This window comes from Alligator sinensis, unplaced genomic scaffold, assembly GCF_000455745.1.
Source record: "Alligator sinensis unplaced genomic scaffold, ASM45574v1 scaffold624_1, whole genome shotgun sequence".
NCBI classification, from domain to species: Eukaryota; Metazoa; Chordata; order Crocodylia; family Alligatoridae; genus Alligator; species Alligator sinensis.
In genome coordinates this window covers 2530985-2551005 of record NW_005842021.1, presented here as the reverse complement: position 1 = coordinate 2551005, position 20021 = coordinate 2530985, and positions in this window count along the sequence as shown.

Genomic DNA, 20021 nt, shown 5'->3' with positions numbered 1-20021 from the left:
TGGGAACTTATACTTCAGATGGAAGAGGGACATAACGGTGTCGGGAGCACGGCCAGAAAGACTGCAGTGATTTGCTGAGGCTTGGTGTGAGGTCGGGGTGTGGGGGAGGTTGGAGCCCCGCAGAAGACCGCCGGATGAACTCTCTGCCACTGAGGGACCCTGGGTGGTTAGCCCCCCCGCTGATAGAATATTCAAAGTCGTGGCAGGTGAGATTGGGAATGACCACTCCGGGAATAAGCATCTTCTCAACGGCCCGCAGGAAACAGTAGGTCGAACATCACCGGCCATCTGGGCCAGAGCTGCACGTGACCGGATGTTCGATGCCAGGTGGACACACACCCATTTCTCCTCCCATCTTAAACTCTGCCTCTGTTTACTGTGTGCTTCATTAGCATGGTATTGCCTATGCATTTCCTTCATTTACATGCCTCTCTGCTAAGAGTGCATGTGTAAGATTTGACCCCCGTCTTCTCCTGGTCAGTTGTGGTTTCTTGCTGGTCCTTTCTCGTTTTTTTGCTGACTTCCACACCATCTCCAAGGCCATACTTCTGCTTTGTCCCCTAATGATAGCCGTTGGTCAGTATCTTATTTTTACACAACACATCATGCACTTTGCATCTTATCCTTTCGTTAAGAAACTGCTTACTTAAGCATTAGCAAAGTTAGTTACTTTTAATATATCATCCAGCCTTGCGACTAGCAGCTTTTGCTGAGACACAGGAAAAAGCCTTCATTCAGCTGCACACCCAGTACTGCCTAAAATCCGTATGGTTACCCTAACAAACTCTATTAATTGAGTCTTCTCCAATGTGTTCTAATTAGAACGTGTCAGAGCTGGTGTTGGGCATGTGTATATGTGCCCCAAGTGAGACAAAAAACACTATCCTACTTTTCAATAGTTATGTTAAACACCAAACTATATCTCCAAAGGCCAAAAGTGAAAAAAAAAAGAAAAAAGAAAAAAAGAATTAAGACTTTACATAGTTAAATATATATAGTATAGAAAGTTAAGAAGCTATAACTGAATTTTAAATCTTTCTCTACTGAAGTGTAAATATGCAGAGTTTTGCACCAGCAATGACAATTATAAAATTATATTTTCTACTCCTTCCCTTCCTCTTGGATGCAATTCTTTTCACTTGCCTCAGAAGGTCTTTTCCAGTAATGGAAACAATAGTGCCCTCTGCCCTGTGGAGAAAGTTTCCTTAGTGATTTTCCCTATGGAAGGAGAATGGTTATATATAAAAGTAAGGAATCAAATTTGATGAACTGTATTCTTTTTTCAGGAGCAGGTAGAGATTACACTTCAACTTAGTCAAGCTGTAGAAGGGAAGCCTTTTTTATTTATCCTGAAAATACTCTTGATTATACTATCTAAATGCCAGCTTGTTACTGGCCATGTTTTTTGTACAAATGAAGTACAGCTCCTTGTCTTATGTATGTTATGTCCTCAACCAGTCACCCTGCATCTTCTTCCATCTGTGGAGGGTAGGTAAGGAAGGGGAAGAGATCTCTTTAGATGTTCTATGTTATTTTGAAAGTATCCCCAAAACACTTTTCCCCCAAAACCTGAAACCATCTAGAATTGGTAGAAATCAACCATGTGTAGTCTGGCAGCAAAAGGAGGACTCAGTAGTTGCATCCACGTTGAACCCAACCCAGGTTGAGTAAAACTTAAATGATACATAAAGCTTGCTCTTGTCCTGTGCACTGGGGTAGAACATGCGCCAAGCTGCAGAGGCATGTGAAACACCCACAGCCCGTGTCAGTGTGGCTTGTGGGGGGGGAGAATCTAGTGATTGGTTTGGTCCTGAATGGAAAGGTAAGACTCTCCAGCCAGGGACCAGATAGCTTTCTAAGTGCCATCAGGAGCATGAGCACACTGTAGTCAAAGCTCCCACGTTAAGCTGTGACCAATGTCCAATTCTTAAGAGGAAGGTGAAAAAAATGCACAAAAGCCAATAAATCATCGGGGGGGATATCCTTCTTGGCTTCTACAGGTGATCAGCAGAAGCTCAGGAGCATGAGATTGCCAGTCATTTCCCACATAGAGAAAGAATTAACTCTTAACACAGGGATTGCAAACAGAGGTGGATTCAAGATTTTACAAAAAGGGGATGCAGGAGCAATGCCTGGCACTGCAGGGATGGCTGCACCCCTACACCCAACATCCCCCTCCTCCACACCAACTGGGGCAGACAGATCACCAGGGATCCTGGTTTTCTCTGATTTAAAAAAAATCCCAATTTGGGGTTTAAAAAAGTAACCCCAAATCCACATTTTTCCATGATTTAAAGGAAACACCAGTAATATATAGATATATATAAGTGGTGTTTCATTTTAATCATGGAAAAATATGGATTTGGGGTTATTTATTTTAACCAAAAATTGGGGATTTGTTTAAATCAGAGAAGACCAGTATCCCTGCAGATATCGCTATGGGAGCAGCATTTGGGGACTTAAATTTTAAGTCCTGAAGAAGGTAAGCATCCCCCCCTTTCTCTTCCCCTCCATGTTTAGAGGCACATCCCCTCCCTTCCCTCCCCTGTCCCCTCTCGTTCCCTGTCTGCTGCTGCCACTATGTCCCTACTGTCTCAGGGGTGAGGGGAGCTAATGTCCCAGTTCAGCCAGGCTGAGTAGGGGCTGGGCTCAGCCAAGAACTGTGGTAGTGGCAGTGGTGGGCAGGCAGGTTTCCCCTCTCCAAATCTGGGAGCAGGTATGGGGAGAAGGAACATGCCTACCCACTGCTACTGTCACTACCACTGTCACTCAGCCCCTATCCAGCTTGGCTGGAGCAGCTCTGGAGCTTCCTTCACCCTTGGGGTAGCAAGCAGTGGCAGGTGGGGGAGAGGAGAATGGGAGGAAAGGTGATGGAGAGAGATTGGAGGGAGTGTGCTTCTGAGCAGGAAGGAGAGAGTAAGGGGGAATTATTACCTTCTTCAGGACTTAAAGAAGTCCCTGGCTGCTGCTCCTGTCTCATGGTCAGAAGGGGGGGGGGAGAGGAGAGGAGGGGAGGCAGGGATGTGCTTTCACCACTGCAGCCTCTCTGGGTCTATTCCTGACTGCAGATACTTGAATCCATGTATTATATGAGTGTATAATTGAAACAAGAACCCCTATTCTTTCATCTTCATAAAGTTGTTGAGCTCCATCTCTATTCAGTTTATGTGCTTTGTATGCCCTGCTTTGCTTGGAAGACCATTTCTAAACTTCACTCTAAGTGTTAGAAATCTTCTTTTTTATTTCCTATATAAATGTATTTGTGACCAGTTTGTAGCCATTTGATCTTATGCCAATATTGTTCTTTAACTTTAATAGCTGTTCTCCCTCCCTGAGATTCACCTAGCAAATATATTTATAAAAAGTAATCATATACCCTGTCATTCTTCGTTTTGCTAACCTAAATAAGATAGGCTTTTCTAATCAACTCATGTAAAGTAGGTTTTCCATTCTGGTAACCATCTTAGTGGTTCTTCTTTGTACCCGTTCCACTTTAAATTAATTGTTTTTGAGCACTGGTGACCAGACCTATACACAATATTTTAAATGGACTTTTAGCAATTCCTTGTGATATTAGCATTTACCTGTCTCTACCTTTTTTTCTTCTGTGTTCAACCCTTGAAAGACAGTTTAGCCCTTGTTCTACATTGCAGAATGAAATATATTTTCCATTAAATCTCCAGGGCTTTCTATCTGTCATCGTTTTCTTGTTTCTATCCCATTATCTCAAACCAAAAATACACTGAAAATGAGGAGGATGAAAATAGATCACCAGGATTTTCTTTTTACACTTTATTATTTTATCATACCATGTATACTTTATTGGATTTGGGACATATTCACTTGAAATGGGATCAGAGTATGTGCTACAGGACTGTTTGTTTAGTGTGTATTAAGAAAGATTGGAAAACAAAGTTTTTTGCTCTGATTTTCCATTAAGTTTTTCAGCAGCTGTTTGAAAATGTTTAGAACTTGCCAAAAATACAGTGCAGTTTTAGGCTTGGGCATTTAAGCTGGTGGACTCTATTAATCTTTGTCCTAAAAGTGATCCTAAAATGAATAGATTCTATGTAAACATCTTTCTGAGGGAAATGAAAATTGTTGGAATTACTCAGATTCAATTTATGTGTAATTCTTCACTAATTATTTCTTAGCTCTTCTTCTTATCCCTTTCTCCAAAGGTTAGGTTTGACTATCCTAAAGAGTGGGCTCCATTTCATGACAGCAGTGTAAACATTGCTATTGGAAAATACTGCATTTGTGGGTTTGTCTGGTGTGGAAATTAATTTGGCCATTATCAAGACATCTCTATGAGTACAGTAATCATAGAGGTTTAACATGTTATAATAATGTTTTCCATTTGTTTAACTAAAGAAATCATGAAAGAAGGTCTCATCCATTGTTGCCTACTTTGTAACTTCAGAAGTTCTTTAAAAAATCATTTACAAAATACAAGATGATAAATTTATCATTGAGCAATTTATTTATTAGTGTTTCAAAGTTTAATTATTGTTTATGCTTCTCCTTTAAGCCATATCACACCTGAGAGTTTATCAATTTGTGAACCACATAGGCACCCAAGTGACTATCCCCAAATTGCTAGCGCTCCTTTTGTGCAATGTATATATAGTTATTTTGGTAGGAATTTGTAATTTGTATCCACTTTAGTTATATCTTATTCTGTATATATTTAAATTGTATATAATTAAATATTTGTAAATAATTATATCCGTGGTTGCAAAGGCTTTGTAAGTGTAAAAGGGGCCCTCCCTGCTGGAAAGCCTCATTTTAGCTCTGCAGAGAGCCAAGTGAGGCTTATGCTACTGGCATAAACAGAGGGAGAAAACTTTTTTGTGGGGGCTGAGCACGTGCATGCCTACCCCCAGAAGGTAGGTGTGTGGGGAAAGGGCCATGAGGGACCAGATCAAGGCCCAGCAGTGAGGGACTGGGGCACTTACTGCAGCCCCTGCTCATGCCTGTTCCCTGCTCCCTTCTTCACTGCTGGGGCCTTGATCTGCCCCCCTCCCATGGCAATGAGGAGGGAGTGGGGCTGGGGCAGAGGCACTGCAAGGTCGGGGTGGGGTGTGGGAGGAAGCCATGAGTGGCTTGTCTGGGGGGCACCCAGTGCGGGGAAGAGGTGGCAGCTCTCGCCACTGTATGCACCCCAGGGGACCATGGGGAGCGTGTGCCTGGCACAGCTTTGGCCCCAGCCTGCCCCAGCCTGCCCTGCACAGATCCAGGGGCACACGCCCCCCGTGCCTCCCGGGGTGTGCATAGCAGCAGGAGCCGCTCCCTCGGACAAGCTGCTCATGGCTCAGTCCCCTGTCCTGCCCTGGCTGTGCAGTGCCTGACCCAGCCTCAGCCCTAGTCCCAGCCCCACTCTCTCCCACACTGCTGCGCATGTACCCCTCCCCACCCCTGCTGCAGCCTTTGGAAGCCCATTGCCAGGCTGCCTTGCAGCCCTACCACTGCCCTGCGTTTGATTAGCCCCTCCCCCTTCCACCACCTATGGCTACTGGGCACCCCTGGATTCCAACGGGTTCCAGGATTGCACTCAGATGTGGCATGTAGGTAGCCCCATGTGCCAGGGTTACATATGTAAGTAATTAGAAGGGAATCAATGCTTGTACTAACGGAGTAGAAAGCAGAGTAGATTTTCACCTTATTATTAAAGGAGAATAGGAAGTGAGAAAAAGAACAAAGGATCTATGTCCCTTATTACAATGCATACCCAGCTTCAGGCCACTCAGTGGGAGTTACACAGGCATAGAAAGAATACAGAAATCTCCATAATAGAAGTGGCAGCTATTGAAATTAGTAGGAAACCTGGGGCTTGGTTCTCCTCCAGCTTACACCAATTTCACACCGGCCTACTATTTATTAATATCCTAATTACATATTTATATTTATGTAGCAAACCAGGGACCCCAATTAGGATCTTTAATGTTACTGACTCCATCCAGTTACTGTTACTCTTGAATTACATCAGCCTTAGTAAAATAAAGGGGGGCTATGGTGGTAGAGTGGCTAAGACGTTGTGCTAGAGTTACAGAGCAGTGAGTAAAAACCCGAACCTGGACCTTTACCATAGGCTACCACCCACTTGACCCAACTGTAAATGGAAACATGGTCATTCAGGTTGGTGAATCAATGTGATGCTGGCCACATTACTGTCTTGTGTGCTGCCACCTATAGATATAGGCATGCCTTAATGACCCTAGGATGTTGGACAGTTTGACTTGAGCAGATTCTTGACTTGACTTTGAAGTAAAGAAAAGCCTTCGGAGAACAGAGCAATATTGAATTGTATTGACTGAGAAAATTGCAATGAGATGGCCTAATTTTCAAAGTCCTAAGTACAGTACAGATGATGCAAAACTTACAAGATCCTCTTCTAATTTCTAGGTTTCTTGTCCTTTTTTCTGTAATACCACCCATAGCTGAAAAAACAAACTATTTCACTCCTTTTCTCAAGTCTTAATAAAAACAAAACCACTCTGATTACCAGGAATTCATAAATGTTAGAAATTGAAAGGAACTAGTTCATTTATACTAGCTTCCTCTTGTTGCAAAGTATATCTCCCATTACATGTTTTTTTGCCATGTCCATTCTAATTTAAGAGTTCTAAGGAATGGGGCATTTGCTGAAATGGCAGCTGGTCTAATTTTGATATTCATGTGTTATATCTACCCTGATATTGTTCATGGATGTATCTCACTACTGAGTGCACTGTACACATGATGCTTGAAGGCCTGGGTTGGATTTTTAAAAGCATTAGGAATGAAAATTGCTGTAGTGTGAATGAAAGGGGAGAGCAGAAGCAAATGTCCACTTAGGATTTGAGTTTAAAGAACTGCATGGAAAGGGTTAATAGCGTCTCAAACTAGGCGGACATTGTGCTAGAGTGATTAGGTGTAACTCCCAATTAAAGATCAATAAGGCCCTTAAAGTGATTTATAAAAATGGATTAGTAAGAAATGCCCTTTTAGAAACTACTGTGAGTAAAATCACTATACTCTCCATCGTATTGATTGGTCCTTTATGTCTAAACACGCATTAACTGGGGCAGACAATAAAAATTAATCCCCTTCTTTCGTAAAATGGAAGGTCATTTTCCCAACTGTCCCTGAGGGGAATGATGTCATTAAACATGCTACTAAGACATTTTATTAAATCTGACTAGGCTGTTTGCATAAAAATAAATTAGAGCAGTCAATATTGGAAAGAAAGGGATTTTAAGGAACAATAACTAGAAGTATTTATTGCAAGTATATTACAGAACAGATGCGTAATTAAATGCAAAACAACTCCATTAAAATAATGGTAAGGGACTGACTTAAACTGACAAAAGGCAGGATCTTCAGAGCCCTTATCATGCCCTGTTGTACCTAAGTATTGCAGGGGTCTCCAAACAGTAGGGGATTTGACATGCCATATGTGCTGAAATACTCCACTCTCTTCCCCTCCAGGATAATGTTATTTATAAATTAAAGCACTGAGCACAAGGGTGGAACTGTAACTGGCATTGATACAGCCGAGACACTGGCCTCAATAAAACACCTGCAGTTTGGCTCCAATGTGCACTGGCTCACTTTCACATCCCCTCTGTGAGAAGCTTTTTTCAAGACATACATATGCACACAGCAATAAGAAAAGTCCTTTAAGGTCATGTCCTACTAAAGCTAGGTGGCCTTAGAGCTGCTGTTCCCTCGAGCAAGAACTGTTCACACTGTCCCCTGTAGGACTGGAGATGGGATAGTTTACACCTATTGGTGCCCTTTCTGCCGTGGTGCCCCATTCAGCCATTTGATGCTGCACGCTCCCCAAGGCCAATCCTCGGTTGGTTGAAGTGTAAAAAACATTTTTTGATGGTTAAAGTCAAGAGTTTCAGACAGAACTTTTTTTACTTCATGGTACAGTGCAAGCTGCAGAACTTGACCTCTGGGTAACTGAACTTTTGGTTAACTCTCTTCCTGTCTTCTTTGCCATGGTGCCTACAAGAACATGTGACAATGGGTCAACAGCTGAGATTATTGTATATCAGGCTGACAAAATGTTGCCTCATTGTCTCTCCATACCCGCCCCATCTGTCTGTATCCACCTGTTGCCTCTGTGTTATTGTAAGCTGTTTGGGGCATGCCCCATTTATTCAACAATTTTTGTGTGTTTGTTCACTGCCTACTACAGTGGGGCCTGGTCCGTGGTTATGGGTCTGTGGTGCTATCAGTAGCAGTACTAACAATAATAATAATAATCATAAATAAATACCCCAAGTTATTCTAGTCTGCTTTTCTATACTTTGCAAAAATTAGCCACAGTACAACTTCCTTCCATTCCCCCCAAAATTTTCAGTATAACTAGGGCAATATAGATGAATCTGATGTTTGGGAGATTCATAGATTCATGAGTTTAGAGTATGTCTACAACAGGGGTGGGCAAGATATGGCCTGTGGGAGGCAATTTCATTTAGCCCATGGGCACCCACCAATTAACTATATCCTTCCCCATGCTCTTTGCTCCTACTCTTTTGTAGGGGAGGGCCTCAGACCCTGGCCAGCACATACAGCTTCCAGGTGGGGCCACTGCTCCCAGTGCTGCAGCTGCCAGGGGACCTGCTCAGCTTCCCTGGCCTCCAGCGGCTCTTCGTCACATCCCTGCTGCAGCGTTTGCTCTGGGTAGCAGGTAGGGAAGCTGTAGCTGGGCAGGAGCATGGAAAATGGGGCTGGGCCTGGCAGGAGCATGGAGCATGTGCCCAGCAAGGCAGTGAGGGCATGGAGCAAGACTGGGCAGTGTGTGGGTGTGAGTGTGTGTGGGGTTTGTGGGTTGAGGGAGGGTGGAGGGTGTGGGGACCCCCGCATAGCACATAGGCCTTGCCACTGACAGGCTCTCAGGGTGCTCATGGCCTGTGCAGGTGTAGCCACCGGGTGGCACACAGCTCTGGCCAGTTCCAGGAGTTGCACATGGTGGTGAGAAGCAGAGCCAGGCTGGCTGGGTTCTATCACATGGGGGCTTATGTACAGCTCCAGGGACTCACACCACCAGGAGGAAGCCCTGCAATATGGAGCTGGCTCCCTGCCACCATGTGCATGGGGACGCCAGTGGAGTCCTGGAAGCTGCAGCTGGCAACAGGAAGTGGGGAACGGAGCCAGCCCCATCGCATGGGGGTTCCCCCACAGAGCTGAATGTGAGCCCCATGCAACAGAGATGGGCTGGCCTGGCTCTGGTCCTCACCTCCATGTGCATCTCCCAGAACTGACTGGATCTGCCCAGTGGCTGTACCTGCATGGGCTGTGAACAATCTGAGGGCCTGCTGCTGTTGCCACTGGCAGTGGGGACTGTGTGCCATGGGGGGGGTGGTTGTGTGGGGTGTCCCCAGTACCTTCCACCTTCCCTCAGCCCACAAACCCCATACACTCCCACACCCTGTCCATACCCCACCCACAACACTCCACATATACACACACCCACAACCAGAGCCATCCCTAGGGGTATGTGGGGCCTGGGGCATATCAGCTGTGTGGGATCGGGGTGGGGGGGTGGAGACTACCCACAGAAGCTGGCATTGGTGGCAGGGGGTGGGGGGGTGGTGACTGCCCACAGAAGCCGGTGGTAGTGGTGGGGCTGTGGCAGGGCCTGTATGGCGCTGTCCATGGGGCCCCCCAAAGTGTGGGGCCTGGAGTGGTCACCCCAATTTGCCCCTCCCCTAGGGACAGCTCTGCTCACAACATACCCAGTACCTCCCCACACACACAGTGGTGACATCATGGGGATAGGATTTCCATGGAGACTGGCCCCAGCAGTTCTGGAAGGTCATGTGGCTGGATGGGGAGCTGATCTTGGGCTGCAGCAGTGACAGCATGGTCTGGAGCTGGGGCAGAGCCATGATCTGCTGCCTGCATGCCCCAGGCACCCCCTTTTCCTCTTGCAGATCCAGGGCATGTAGGTTGTGGATCGCAGCTCTGCCCTGGCTCCAGACCATGCTGCAAGATCCCAGTCCTGGCCCTGGAGCAGCTCACTGGCCAGCTGCATACTCTACCAGTGCTTCTGGGGCTGGTCTCCATGAAAAACCTGGCCCACGCTGTCATGGCACCTCTGCTACTGGGGTCTCCGTGGAAACTGGCCTCAGTGATGTGGACAGGGGTTGCTGGGAAATGGACTCCACCACAGACTAGACTTTGCCTGCTCCTGCACTAAGCAAACACATATAAAACGAGAAAAAAAAAAGAAATAAAATTAAAATATTTTTTAGTAGATGTTTGACCTTTAGTTTCTGGTTCCAGGATGGCAATCCCCCCGCTCCCCTAAATGGAGTACTTCTGGGGTAAAGGGGTGGGACTTCCAGTGGCAAAGGTCAGGGGTTAGGGGGAAGGACTTCTGGTCCCAAAATGGTGACCAGGGGGTGAGGCACCTGTCAAGGGAAATGGCTACTGTTGTGGCCCTTGACAGCTCATCAAAGCTCATTAAGTGGCTCTCCAGTTGAAATAATTGCCCACCCCTGGTCTACAATGATTTTTATGGTTGCATATCCTGATTTTATTCTGAGGCTGCATTCAAGCAGCATGAGTGACATGAGCTCCTGTTCTCCATTTATATAAAACTGTACAGATGATACCAAAGTTGTCCACATAATGCTTCTTCTTTCACTAGCTTGACATTAACATATATCCCAGGTTCACTTGCGAATCCCTTTTAGGAATCAATTTATGGCTTGCTTGTCTTTCTTTCCAGGCTCATCTCTTTTTATGGGTAACAAAGGACACTGACAAAAGTGATATCTGTGGCACAATCAGCCCTCTGAAATTGCTCTACAGTCATGCCTTGATAGAAGTGCATGGCTGCAGAACACTTTAAAAGTGACTGATTGTACAACAAATTAACCCTCATTTAATGAGGGTTCAGATGAAGGTGCTCCAAAGTGGAATACCTCCATTAACTTATGTTTGTCCTGCCCCCAGTGATGTCTTCATGTTGGAATAGGGGAGAAGGCAGGAGAGGGAGCTCCAGTTTGGGGTTTGCCCAGCCTGCACTTGAGAGGTGGTTGGTGGACTGAAGCCCCCGAGGTGAGCTCCACTCTATCCCCACCCAAGCTCAGGTTGGGCAAACCCCAGACCAGAGTTCCCTCCTTTACCTCTTTTCCCATCCAATTCTGAAAATGGGAGCTGGGAGAGGTGGGACGAGGCAAGAGAAGAGAGGCTGCAGACACACAGCCTTTCTCTGTCAGCTCAGCTCCAAAGTGGAGCTTGATTCTCCTCGTCCCCTTCCCTACTAAACAGGGAATGTCTATTGGGTTGGGGTGGGTCACTGTAACTCATGGTTTTTTCTGTGAAGTGCCATGAGTTACAGTGGGAAGCTGCATGTCAGTCAGTGCCCAATGCAAGCAAGTAGGATGCAAAAAGGCTGGAAGTCAGGAACTTGGAAGTGTGGGATTACTGATGCATGCTGTGCTGTACTTGAGACCTGGGTAAGTTCCAAATGAATGGAAGAAAGAGGTGAACTTGGAGGTAATTGGCAGTGAGGTTAGTTTCTTCCCCAGGACCTCAGTGGAGCTTTTAGAGTTGGACTGGTTTGCTGCTGGGAGGCAACTTTAGGGCTTTACAGTATAGATGCTCAGTATATATGTGTTTTCAGATGATGTTGAAGTTGATCATAACTATCAGTGGGCTTGAGATATAGATGTGACACAGTAAACTTTGGTGCAGTTCACATTGGAGTTCACATTGGGGTCAGAGCAGCTCCAGCTGGTAGAGAACCTGTGGGGGTCAGCCTGCCAGCCTGGGGCTGCTCCAACCTGGGTTAGTGTGGTGCAGAGGAGCTCGTTGAGGCATGAGGGTGCTTCAGTGTGGGGATAGCCAGCAGGCAGTCATCACACTGAAGAACCCTCATGCCCCAGCCAGCCTTGTCAGTGTCTACACATGCATTACAGTGCACTAAATGCTGCTTCATGATAGTACTTGAGTTTATAAGTACTATCCTATGGTGGTGTTTACTACTTTACTGGTGGCCTAATAGGGCCAGATGTGTAGATGCTGAGACTTTACTGCAGAGCTAATTAGTCAGCTACGCAGTAAACATTTAATGTAGAAGTGACCAGTGAAGATATAGCCTTAGGAATCATAATACTGGGTGTTACAATTCCTAAGTTTAGGTGCCTGTCCTTCTGTAGTGGAATCCATAGTCCAAATAAGGCTCTTGGACTCTCAGAGCAGTACATGGTGAGTTAGGCTTGTCAGAATAAAGCCTCTGACATATATTACCTCTATTATGTAATTAACAGGTTAATTTCACAATAAATTTAGACATGCTACATGTGCAAAGTAACTATCACACAATAAAAATGGCTAATGAATCATAAAAATGGCCAACAAGCCACAATGTTGTTGCTTGAAATATGCAGAACATTTTTGTAGCTGGTTTATATCAAGTTTTAATTTGAACGTGTGTCATGTCACATTCAAATTAGGGATGATGTGTTTGGCCAGGTCTTCCAGCATTCTAGGACAGTTTGCTCCTTCTCTCCCCCACCCTTCCTGCAAAGAGACTCTCTGTGACTCATGCTTAACTCTGCTGCCCCAGGACCCAGTAGCAGAAGATACCATGACTCAGTGCCACTCCTCCATTTCTTCAACCAGCCTTAAGTCTGCTTAAGAAGCCATTAGCACCTCTTTGTGAAAGCCAAGGTGTAAACGAACACTGGAGTGAAATGCTTTACTTGTTTGACACAGGGAGAGATGGGGGAGGGAATTTCTTTAGAAACCAGGGGGCAGGACAAGCATAAACACAGAAGAACCTCATAATGTCCCTGGAGAATTTGAGCCCTGATGCTCCTGCCTCCACTACCCCCTGCCCTTGACATGTGTCTCCTGGGATCTGCGCCAGAGTTGGGGAGCAGCTTCTTCACCCATGGAGTGCTCAGCTCTTTCCCAGAACAGCTGAAGAGAAGGATGACAGCCCCTCCCAGCAGCTCTTCGGCTCCCTTTGCTGGTGACCTCTGGCAGAGCAAGTTTCCAAGCCACTTTCTTCCCCTCTGGATAGCTTGCTCTTTAAACATGAAGCCAGTCATATGGCGTGACAGTTTTCATTGAGTGATATTACTTGTTGCTTGATGGAAATAATATCTGCCAGGGGCCTAAGGTCTAGAATAGGTGGCATGCTGGTTGGGAGCTGCCTGGAGCTAGATACTAGAGAAACAGTGAGGACAATGGGGAGTCTTAAATTTAACCCCTCAGGTGCTGACTCAAGACTTCAGGGAGATTTCTCCATCCACTTGCAATCAAGAACTAAGAGTTATGTCCTGAAACCTGATTTTTATTCTCTTTCTTTTAAAAAAACCAACTGTGCTGATGCTGTTACTGCTGTCACCACCGCTACCATTGTCATTGTTACCCTGGTGAAATTTTGGCCTTTGAAATCCTAGCTTTTTATCAAGGAAGCAAAAACTGACATTTTTCACGTGTCAGCTAAAACATTTTTTTTTTTGATGAAAACTCTGAAAAAAACACTATTTTGTGGGGAAAAAGTGTTCAGGTAGAAAATAAATTGTCCACTGAAAAACATAGTGATCTATTTATCCTAGTTGTCCTTCTGAAAAAAGGGGGTGGGGTGGGAATTGTGGTGACTTTTAGTCACCACTAATTTAAGAGTCAAAACCCCTTATAGGAACCTAAAAACAATAAGATCATCAGTTCCGACCAAAATTCTGAATTGCCCATTCCCTTTTTAGGGAATGGGCAATTTAAAATTTTACAGTAGGAGTTTCCTGTTAAAGTGCTTGATTATATATAGTCTTTCTGGTTACATTCATGTCTGTTTTATTGTTTGAATCCCTCAAGTTTGTGGTTGACAAATGCATTAAACAATAAGACAATAAAACTTTGACATGAAAAGGAACACAAGGCTTTCATAAATTATTTGCTAGGTAAATAATTTCAGGCCCACATTTTTCTTCAAGGAAAATGTTAAAGTCAGGCTGCTACATCGTATACAGTATGTGATATGTACAAAGTCAGCTCTGCAGAGAATACAGATGGTGAGTGTCCAATTTGAACACGTTAATCCAGCCTCAGTCTGTTTTTTTTCCTTTCCACCAAAGCTTCAATATGCATCTGATCTCAGGATATTGGATTTTTCTTTGAGGAAAGGAATAAATGACTTATCTGGGGAATAAACCCAGTCTTCCCTCACTGTATTGCTCACCATATATATTGGGCTAAAATAAGGTTCACTGATTCTAATGTAAATCTCTAAAGCTGAACCATGATAATATGAGTTTCTGCATTATATGTGCTAGGTAAGTAGGTTGCATCCTTTGGAAAAAAAATAGTGAGAGAGATTAGTGATTGTACCTAAGGAGAAAGAGAACAGGCTCAAATATCTTTAGGGTCTGTAGCTCCTTGACAGACCAAGAAAAACTGCTGGAACACATTTGTTTTGGTTTCGAATAGAGCTGCGTTCTGCACTATGACTGCCTTTCCCCCTCTGGACACAAGTTTTGAGACATCAAGGACTTGTCTACATGGATGGTTTACCTCAGTGCAAACTGGTTTGCATAGATGTAAAAAGATCTGTATCCGCACAATACAATTAGTTACAATGACGCACAGCCAGATTTATGTGGAGTTTTTATTCCTGAGTTTTTATCCCTAAGTAATTTACATTGTAGTAATGTCAAGTGGTCACATTTATTTTTGTGGTTCTCCAGCTGCTTTTGCACGATATTTTGTGTACTGCCCCAACTCATTGACCTGTTTTATTTTGTACCCCATACTGCTCTGGGATTCCGATGGCTAGGTGTGATCTCCCTGTTTTAAATGGAGTCAATCCAGATTTTACCTCTTTGCACTTCTGTGCTTTGGGGGATGAGACACCTATTAAGTATACTCAGCATATTTTTATAGCCCTGTACCATGTCTGTTCACTGTGCTTCCAGTTAGGCCAGTGCTGAGGTCTTTGACCTCCTTCCCATTTGCAGAGAGGCAAAGATACATGAAGTCCTGGGCTCCATTCACAGAAACAGCAACAGATTTGACAGAATCACTGCAGTAGTGGCTGAGAAGGGTAACTGTGCAGTGCTCTATTAAAGGCAAGAATAAGAAGGTGACTTGCTAGAAAGCAAAAGACAAAAACTGGACTTTGGCAGTACTCCAGGTTCCTCTCCTTATTATGGACAGACATTTGGCACAGAACAACAAATCCGCACATCATCCTGGACATCAACAATGACTATAAAGATGCCAAGGACCATGTGAGGACATACCTGACAGCCAGAAACTCAATGGAGATCCAAACATATTAAGCTGGACACCCAGGCACATGCCCATACCTGCTGCCAGTCAGACTTTTGTCTCTGAGAACATTCAGATGACAACTGCTTTGCTTTGGAAGTGGTAGGCCTTAAGACAGGGCTCCCCATCCGTCCACCTGCGGACCCATCCTACATGGGGAGTTTTGGTGAGCTGTTGTATGGGTGGGCATGTGCTGATCCTGCCCTTTACAGGTCAGCAAAACTCTCTATGTGGCTCCCAGGCCCAAATAATTGCCCACCCCTTCCTTAAGGTGTTTGCCTTTATTACAAGTTTTTGATATTGTCTTCTGTGATACATCTGCTATGACTAGATCATATTCCACGTATTAAGTACATAGGTAGTACGCAGGCCACTGGTTCTTGACCTTTTTAGACTCAAGGCACCTCTGGATAGACTTGAGGCACCCCTTAAAAATGCTAGCTCTTAGTTTTCACTTGTTTTTTTGACTACAGAAAAATAAAAGGGCAATTCCTCCATTGCAAAGAATTCAGAAATGCCACAAAAGGGCAGAATATGTTTAATGCTATGGATTTTTGTGTGAAATATCTGGTGTCATTTTGTGAATCATGTTTGTGCACCTAACAGTGTTAATATTGCGTGGCACCCTGTGGCACCCTTGAAAAGATCTCAAGGCATCCCAGGCTACCGCAGCACCCTGGTTGAGCACCACATACTTAGGCACTTAAATGAGACCCCATTTTACCCTCTTCCAGTGCCCCCAAAACCTTTTAATGCCAGAGGTGGTTGTATTGTCCTCCTCCTCCTTGTTGCTTTCTATGACTTAGTTTAGAGGCTAAGTTGAAGACACATTACAAAATGGATAAGCTCAGTATTTTTTTCAGGTGAACAGGGTCACTCTTAAGTGCCTAGTAGCTGGATTAGGACCTTCTCCTCCATTATTTTTACTTACTAGTGCTGGATGCTGCCATGTTGAGCAGATATGAGCTAGTACTATTTCTGAGTTCAGATCTCCTCTCTCCAAATTACATCCTCTCTTTGTGCTCAAAACAAGCAACCCAATTGGTGGGAATGCAAGAGTTTGCTTACCAGCTTTGCAATGGCCAGCCTGCCAGCTATAGCTCCATCACCCTCATTTCCTAGTTTTCTCTTCTATCTTCCTAACTGAGTGCCCCCCCCCCCTCCATACCCTCACTCAAGGAAGCAACCTTGCAGCAATCAGATTCTTTAACAGCTTCTCTTATTGTCTTAATGCCAGGCTGATCACCTCTACATGTGCTCCTTATCATAGGATGTGTTCTGGTTGTTCCATGGCTGTTATAAATCCCCATTTCTATTTAAGAAGTCTGAGACCTGACATGTGTGAATACTAATAATAAAATAATGTGGATTATATCAACTGTGCAAAGGCATTTAGAGAACCCTATACTTGAAAAGTCATCAATAGCAATATGAGGATTAACTAACTTCATTACATAGGCAGACTGTACTTTTTAATGGAGGTGCATATAATGGAGGTGTTACAACAGACTGCATAGTCAATATAGCTATGCCAAATTGACTGGTGGCAATTAGGTGTTTGAAATCTTTCAGGCAATGATGGATAAAGGAACTCTCCTACTGGTGTACTCTCTCTGTGGTTCTGGGGCATACTCTGCTTGAATCTCTAGATATCTTAGATTTCCTTGTCATCCTGAAATTCTGCAGCTACTTCTGGTCATATCTATAGTAGAGTTTTCTTGAAATGGTCAACACTTATTTTTTGAGCCTAGAAAATCTGTTGCGCAGAAGAGTGAAGCTGTTCCAAGGAAAGCACCTCCTGAAAGAGTTGATTAGTCTTATCACCCTTCTTTTCATCCTTGCCCTTGTCTGCAGTCTTGTCATCTTGTTGATGCAGCTGCAGGTGGGGAAGGAAAAACTATAACTAAAGCTACTGCTGCAAAACAGCTTAGCAACAGGGTGGTTGGCTTGCTAAGTTACAACCAGACGGAAGGAACAAATATACATGCAGAGGAACAGATATGTCTGACTAGCAGCATCATAGTACAGAAATCAGTTTATCTGGAATGGCCTCTTAACAGTTTGAAAATGGCACCAGATATCAAAATAGAAGTGAATGTTGATCAGGGGAAGAATTACAGACTGTTTAGAGTGTCCCCTAGGATGTGGAACACAGTGGCTTCAGCCTAGCTTCTGCTAGATGTCCTACTATCTGCTGTGGGAACAATCCCACAATGCATAGTGCCTGATGGTAGTGCAAAGGATTATGGCATAGCTACCCACCATGCTAAGTACACACTTCAGAAAAATCCCTCTGTGTGGAAGGAATGACTTCTAGTGAAGAAAAAGCTGGTTGTTTGCAGGTGGTTACCATATGCCATTTGATATAAGCAGCTATGTTGAAGACTCATTGCCAGGGTAAATACACCTCTTATAGATATGTCCTTAAGTCATGGCAGTTTAAAACTTCTTCTGCAGCTTAGCTAAAATATAGACAGAAGGGGTTGCCTTTAGGATTCTCAGGTCTTCTGAAAGGAACCAAGTGAATGGAGTTTTACTGTCCTTCTACTCCAATTCTCTAGCCCCATTTGAGCCATTTATTGCAATCCAAGAATAATATTGCCAAAGCACTTGCAATACTTAACAAGCCAAGCCTTGTTCTTACAAAGTAAAGCCGGTGAAGTCCTTGTTGGTTTGGGGTTCTCTGGTAGTAGTGATTCAAAAGGTGTATTCTGTGTTAGTAAAATCTGAGAGCAAACTGGAATTTTCTGTCAGATGACAAGCAGATAAAAGGACAGATCATGAAGTGCTGGAGGGTGAGGTTCTGTGTGCAAATGGTAAATTCAGTGCTTGGAATATTGTACAGAATGTAGAAGCTCATACACAGTCCCTACAAGAGCTCAGGCCCCAGGTCTACAGAACAACTTATTTGCATATTAAACTCTGAAACTATCCAAGTAAAAGTAAGGAATTCATAACAATGAGAATTAAGTTCTAAACACCGCATTCCTTGTGCTGAATAGGTCAGCACAGGGCTCAAAGAAACTCTGATTTTATAAAAGCTGCCATCGTCTCACAGCTCCTCTCTGCTCTGCTTTTCAAGTTTTCCTTCTTTTTACTCTAAATATACTCATTTCTCTCTAGACCAATATACCACTGAACCTGTGATAGACTCTTGCATGTGACATGGAACAGGAGAAGAGACCCTTGGCTCACTTTCTACCCTACACACCTTCCCCAATTTGCCCCTCAGTCTTTCCTCAGGCAAAGCTCCCACTGAGGCCCAGAATTAGCAAAAATCAGCCAGAATTCCCCCTTGGATTCTGTATTTTTCATATGTAAAAATGTGTAATTTGCATTTTCTTAGCTGTCAGCATAGCTCAAGTTCTGGCTCTCATGCTACTGGATCAGCAAGGCGTAAGTTCAATTTTTATGATATAACAGACTGTGGGATTGCACTTATGGCTGGCATTAAGGCAGCCAGTAGGGAGGGAAAGTGTGATCCTGAGGATGCATCTTCCATCCACGAAGAGCACAGACCAACTGCAGATGCTTCCTCAGTCTGACGTAGGGTGTTTGTGCCCAAAAGCTTGCAAACAAGGTTTTGTTCTAACTATTTGAGTTGGTCTAATAAAAGATATCAGATTTACCAAAAGCCTCTTATCTGCCTATGTCCTTAGACCAACACGGCTACAACTGATACCCCTGGGGATGCTGTCTCTTTCTGATTAGATTTTCTAGTGAGACCCCTTGGTGTATATTGGTAACATGGCAGGTATTCCCCAAGAATTAAAACATTGTTATCTTGTCATCCTCTCCCTCCATTTCATGAATTTTAACATACATTTTCTCACAAATTTTTACACAATGACACCTGTAAGATTCTTTCCCCCTTTCCTTCTTCCCCTAAGCAAAAACCCCATCATTCTAGCCTCCCACCTGCCCAAATCCTTGCATTCTGTATTCTTTGCCTCCCCAAATCATCAGATCATCTTTCCTCATTTTTCTTCATGTCCAAGCTATTACTTCCGGATCCACTGTGATTTCTGATACTTTACCTGGACTTTTCTGGATTACTAGCCTCAGGCAGTGGTTCCTTTCACTAGGAGCAGTGGGAATCAGCAGATAGTCCTGAGGCTTCTGGTTGTGAAGCAGTTGATCAGCAAGTCAATGGATTCTGTTTTGCCCTTTAAAAGGTCAGGTCTGTGTGGGAATGTGAGGGAATGCATGTCTCAGACTATTTGAATTGTGAGGTATGCCCCAGTAGCTGGTAGGGGAAATAGCCTACAACCACCTGGAAAGAGCTGGACTACAGCAGCAGTAAGACACCCATTTAATGCGTCTGAAATGTGGCCTCACCTTCTCTCCTGTATTTTTGAATATTTTCCTAGAATGTCTGGCTGGGATGGGATGGAGTACAGGGGAACACATGCTTATAGTTGTTGTGGGGGATTCAGAGGAAGAGATTGTTTTGCAGCAGGACCTATCATGGTGGTTGTAGTTATAGTGATATACAGAGAAGGCTGTGTCTTTTGAGATTGAGAGCCACCTTGTTCAAATTGCAGGGGGTTGTAAAATATCCCCCCCATCTCCTCCAAAAATGTAATAGTTTTTGTCTATGAGAAGCCTGCCACCGTGGAACTCAGGTATTTTGTTCCTGGACCTGAGTCAAGGATAGATTTGGGAGGGAGGGAAGATGTTAGACAGTTTTGAGCTTTGAGACAGTATTAAGAAGCCTATTTAGCCCTTGGTGCAAATTA